This window comes from Thalassophryne amazonica, chromosome 7 (genome assembly GCF_902500255.1).
Source record: "Thalassophryne amazonica chromosome 7, fThaAma1.1, whole genome shotgun sequence".
Classification (NCBI taxonomy): domain Eukaryota; kingdom Metazoa; phylum Chordata; class Actinopteri; order Batrachoidiformes; family Batrachoididae; genus Thalassophryne; species Thalassophryne amazonica.
In genome coordinates this window covers 89205052-89211344 of record NC_047109.1, presented here as the reverse complement: position 1 = coordinate 89211344, position 6293 = coordinate 89205052, and positions in this window count along the sequence as shown.

Genomic DNA, 6293 nt, shown 5'->3' with positions numbered 1-6293 from the left:
AAAATCTTTCAAATGTTGACAATGGAAATTTGTTTTAGTTGGTGCGTCACAGTGCGTCACCCTGCATGCATACATCTTATCCAATTCAGTGATGTTTTACGACATTTTCCATTCACATCTGGTATGTGCGGTCGGAGATAAATGATGTGCAGCCTGAGAAAACACCATCGCTGACATGAATGACAGAGTTAAGGGCGATGACTTACTCTCAGGCAGCAGGCATCCGTTTAAGGCCGCAACAAGACAAGACATTTGTAAAGACAATGCTTTCTATTTCTCATTTTACTGCAGACTGACAGACTGCATCTTTTCCTTCTCTCTCTCATCTAAATTAGCTGTGCCAGAGATGGTATGTAAATATGGTCTGAAGTGCAGTTTGACTGGAGAGGTTACAATACCTCTGGTGTTTGATTTTAATGCTCTATACACAAAACTATCAGTGGTGGCCATCAGGCCGAGGCTTTGGAAATTAAAAAAATAAACTGATAAATGACAAGGTAATTTCAAGCTACATTCAACTTCAGCCACAATTTCGATCACGCTTGTGATGATAATTCCCTGCAACAATCGTAGACATATCCGGCAGGTGGCAACAGAGATATGGCATATTACATAGGCAAAACATTTTGCTTTTTTCCTATTGATCTGTTACATCAAAGTTAACCAATCATAATCAGTTTATCCTCATTTTATGCCCTTTTAATATGCAGATCTACATGATGACACTTTTCTCTTACTTTTGAGTTGTCCTGCAAAGAAACTAGACAGGATAGAAGTCATCATCCATCTTTTCAGTCACTCATTACATTAAAAACAACACAATGAAGGGTCAGTCACCTATTTCACTTTTGTTCAACTAAATGAACAAAATTTCTGACTGTGTCTCGAGCCAAATGATAATTCTGCTTGAAGAATTACAGTGGGGTAAAAAAGTATTTAGTCAGTCCCTGAATGTGCAAGTTCCCCTACTTAGAAAGATGAGAGAGGTCTGTAATTTTCATCATAGGTACACGCCAACTATATGAGAGACAAAATGAGAAAAAAAAAAATCCAGGAAATCAAATTGTAGGATTTTTAAAGAATTTATTTGTAAATTATGGTGGAAAATAAGTATTTGGTCACCCACAAACAAACAAGATTTCTGGCTCTCACAGACCTGTAACTTCTTCTTTAAGAAGCTCTTCTGTCCTCCACCTGTTACCTGTAATGGCACCTGTTGGAACTCGTTATCTGTATAAAAGACACCTATCCACAGCCTCAAACAATCAGACTCCAAACTCAACCATGGCCAAGACCAAAGAGCTGTTGAAGGACACCAGGAAGAAAATTGTAGATGTGCACCAGGCTGGGAAGAGTGAATCTACAATGGTCAAGCAGGTTGGTGTGAATAAATCAACTGTGGGAGCAATTGTAAGAAAATGGAAGACATACAAGGCCACTGATAATCTCCCTCGATCTGGGGCTCCATGCAAGATGTCATCCCGTGGTGTCAAAATGATCATGAGAACGGTGAACAAAAATCCCAGAACTACACGGAAGGACCTGATGAATGACCTGCAGAGAGCTGGGACCAAAGTAACAAAGGCTACACTACGCACAGAGGGACTCAAATCCTGCAGTGCCAGGTGTGTTCCCCTGCTTAAGTACATGTCCAGGCCCGTCTGAAGTTTGCCAGAGAGCATATGGATGATCCAGAAGAGGATTGGGAGAACATCATGTGGTCAGATGAAACCCAAATAGAACATTTTGGTAAAAACTCAACTCGTCGTGTTTGGAGGAAGAAGAATGCTGAGTTGCATTCCATGAACACCGTACCTACTGTGAAGCATGGGGGGTGGAAACATCATGCTTTGGGGCTGTTGTTTTTCTGCAAAGGGGACAGGACGACTGATCTTTGTTAAGGGAAGAATGAACATGGCCATGTATCGTGAGATTTTAAGCCAAAACCTTCCATCGGTGGAGAACATTGAAGCAACGTGGCTGGGTCTTCCAGCATGACAATGATCCCAAACACACCACTTGGGCAACGAAGGAGTTGGCCCCGTAAAAAGCATTTCAAGGTCCTGGAGTGGCCTAGCCAGTCTGTAGACGTCAACCCCGTAGAAAATCTGTTGAGAGAGTGAAAGTCCGTGTTGCTCAGCGACAGCCCCAAAACATCACTGCTCTAGAGGAGATCTGCATGGAGGAATGGGCCAAAATACCAGCTACAGTGTGTGCAAACCTGGACTTACAGGAAATGTTTGACCTCTGTCATTGTTAACAAAGATTCAGTTACAGAGTACTGAATTGAACTTTTGTTGTTGACCAAATACTTATTTTCCACCATAATTACAAATAAATTCTTTAAAAATCTTACAGTGTTATTTCCTGGATTTTTTTTCCTCATTTTGTCTCTCATAGATGAAGTGTACCTATGATGAAAATTACAGACCTCTCATCTTTCTAAGTAGGAGAACTTGCACAATCAGGGACTGACTAAATACTTTTTTACCCCACTGTACAATCAAGCTAACCTTTTAAATTGCTGACATTTTTGCTCAGTGTAAATCTTGTTGCAAAATCAATCCTTAAACCAGTAGTTATCTTAAGAACAAGTACGGAAAATACGCTACATTGTTGAGTTACTTTTGGCGCCTTTAAAACAGAGGTCTACATACAAAGTGTTAATTTCTACGTTTCACCAGATTTTAGTGTGACTATCTTTAGATTAAAGATGAAAATACACTGTGTGTAGAGGCAAGTAAGTATTCTGACTTTACCATTTATGTACATATTTTTCAATTTCACAGTATTTAAACCTGACTGGTGGTAGGTATTTATGTAATGAGGGAGGTTGTGCCCTAATATGATTCAAGACCCTATATCAGTGCTTCTCAATCCTTTGCTGCAGCAACCACCTTTGGCAAGTCAGATCATTTTTGAGCCCCCCCCAGACACATACCTTTTGTATTATTACTTCCAAGCTCCACTGAAATTATTTTAAACCCTCTTATCTATACAAACTGCAACTCAGTGTTGCAAAATACAGTTGGGTTCCAGCCTAAAAGGTGTTCAAAATCTGCCAAAATGCACACAAATAATATTTATTTACTATATTTATTAATTTGCCTTATTGCCATCAACTTCTTCACCTCAGGCAACCTGGGCCAAAGAAGGAGATTAAGCAGGGTTGGTGACCAAGTGGTTAGTGCACTTGGTTTCAGTGTGGAAGGTTGCCTGTTCAAACTTGCCACATTACTCCATGTGATGTGGAGTTGCGTCAGGAAGGGCATACGGCATAAAACTTGTGCCAATTCAACATGCAGGTCCTCAGATCTCCTGTGGTGATCCCAAAACAAGGGAGCACCTGACTACTTGTAGTCAAGTAAGATTTGACCTCTTAAAATAGGTTAAGGCTAGCCATCTTTGAATTTGTCCAAGGCCGGTGTCCCAAGAAAGTCACCTGTGAATTTGAAGACTGGCAGTAATAGGACTGGAGTTATGCTGAACAAAGACAGACAGACGGACAGACTGAGACAAGGCCTTCGCAATATCAGATTGCCATATTTTGGCCATTGGCTAAAAAATGTACAATGCCTTTGAAGGATGTAACATTCTTGAAATACATAGGTCAGCTGTTGCGCTATGATCACTGAACAATTAAACATTTTAAAAGTCAACAGGGTAGCAAGAAATGTGGATAAGATTCAAATTAACTTCAAAAGACCTGTGAATTAAGCATAACACTATAAGAAACCCACTGGCCTCCAGTGCCACATTATTCCAGATCTGCAACCTACCTGGAGTGTCCAAAAGTACAAGGTGTTCATAGTTTACGGACATGGCCAAAATAATGAAGGTTGAAAAATGACCATTAAACACTTACAAGCTCAAACACCAAGACTGGACCAAGAAATACCTGAAAACAGATTTTTCAAAGGTTTTATGAAGATATGTGTGACTCTTGATGGACCAGATGGATGAGCCTCTGACGGGATCACTAATGGACACACAGCATCTCTTCAGTCAGACACCAGCAAGGTGGAGAAGAGCTACCGGTATAGATTGCTGTTATAACAGATGAGATAGTATACTTTTGCTTTGAATAGTGACTTAAAAAAAACTCCCAAACCTACTGCCAGTTTGCAGAAGACACATGGCAGTGTTACAGGAAAAAAAAGGTCCATCAGTCAAGAAGACCATGATTTTTATGCAGGGCAGTTCTCTATCACATGCATCCAAATACTGCACTGCTTGGCCAACCAGCAAAGGCCTCAAAGATGACAGAATGATGACATCACCTCCTTCCTCACCTGACTTGTGGCTGCTGCTGCACCAAAATTTGAAACTGACAAGACTCCATGGATGGAAGGCTCATGACAATTACTGGAAAGGAGGGTTGCTGTATCGGTCACAAAATATTTTTGTAAATTCAAGTGTTTATTTATTTATTTTTAGGTTTGCATTTATACTACTCAAATAAATGAAAAATAAACAAGTGAGATAAATAGAAGTTTTCCATTTAGTTGCAATATAATTCTGCACATAGCTGTCTCATAACAGTGCACATATACATATTCTGCTGAGAAAGCCAAAACTCACATTCCTTTGTTGAATATTCATTTCTTCAATCAATAAAAATCTAAAATATTAATTTTGGATTGACAGAGCACTGTACTGGTTAAACAACAAAATTAATCCTCAGGAATACAACCTGTCTTATATCTTGGCATGCACACACTGCATGCCAAAATGCCTTTTAAGATTATACCCTGGCCAAGTGGTTAATGTGCTTGGTTTCAGTGCAGAAGGTTCCGGGTTCAAATCCCACCCCTGCCACATTTCTCCATGTAATGTGGAGTTGCGTCAGGAAGGGCATCCGGCATAAAACCTGTGCCAGTTCAACATGCAGATCCACCTTGGATTTGCTGTGGCGACCCCGAGTGCAAACAAGGGAGCAGCTGAAGGAACTTACTTTTACCCTTATTTGCTGTCAAAACCTTTGCACATACCCAATTATTTATGGGCCTAATTGTATGTATCGCGAGGTCAAATTTGCCAAAGACCACTCATTGGATCAAAGGTAAAAATTTAAGGTTTTCCCACTTTGATTTGCACCTGGCACACATACGTACAGTAGTGTTCAGAATAATAGTAGTGCTATGTGACTAAAAAGATTAATCCAGGTTTTGAGTATATTTCTTATTATTACATGGGAAACAAGGTACCAGTAGATTCAGTAGACCAAGCATTCATGATATGCACACTCTTAACGCTATGAAATTGGGCTATTAGTAAAAAAAAAAAGTAGAAAAGGGGGTGTTCACAATAATAGGTGTGGAATTCAGTCAGTGAGTTCGGCAATTTTGTGGAACAAACAGGTGTGAATCAGGTGTCCCCAATTTAAGGATGAAGCCAGCACCTGTTGAACATGCTTTTCTCTTTGAAAGCCTGAGGAAAATGGGATGCTCAAGACATTGTTCAGAAGAACAGCGTAGTTTGATTAAAAAGTTGATTGGAGAGGGGAAAACTTATAAGCAGGTGCAAAAAATTATAGGCTGTTCATCTACAATGATCTCCAATGCTTTAAAATGGACAAAAAAAAACAGAGACGCGTGGAAGAAAACGGAAAACAGCCATCAAAATGGATAGAAGAATAACCAGAATGGCAAAGGCTCACCCACTGATCGGCTCCAGGATGATCAAAGACAGTCTGGAGTTACCTGTAAGTGCTGTGACAGTTAGAAGACGCCTGTGTGAAACTAATTTATTTGCAAGAATCCCCCGAAAAGTCCCTGTGTTAAATAAAAGACATGTGCAGAAGAGGTTACAATTTGCCAAAGAACACATCAACTGGCCTAAAAAGAAATGGAGGAATATTTTGTGGACTGATGAGTAAAACTGTTCTTTTTGGGTCCAAGAGCCGCAGACAGTTTGTGAGAGGACCCCAAACTCTGAATTCAAGCCACAGTTCAGTGAAGCATGGTGGTGCAAGCATCATGATATGTGCATGTTTCTCCTACTGTGGTGTTGGGCCTATATATCGCATACCAGGTATCATGGATCAGTTTGGATATGTCAAAATACTTGAAGAGGTCATGTTTCCTTATGCTGAAGAGAACATGCCCTTGAAATGGGTGTTTCAACAAGACAATGAGCCCAAGCACACTAGTCAACTTGCAAAATCTTGGTTCCAAACCAACAAAATGCCTCACAGATGTGAAGAAATCATGAAAAACTGTGGTTATACAACTAAATACTAGTTTAGTGATTCACAGGATTGCTAAAAAAGCAGTTTGAACATAATAGTTTTG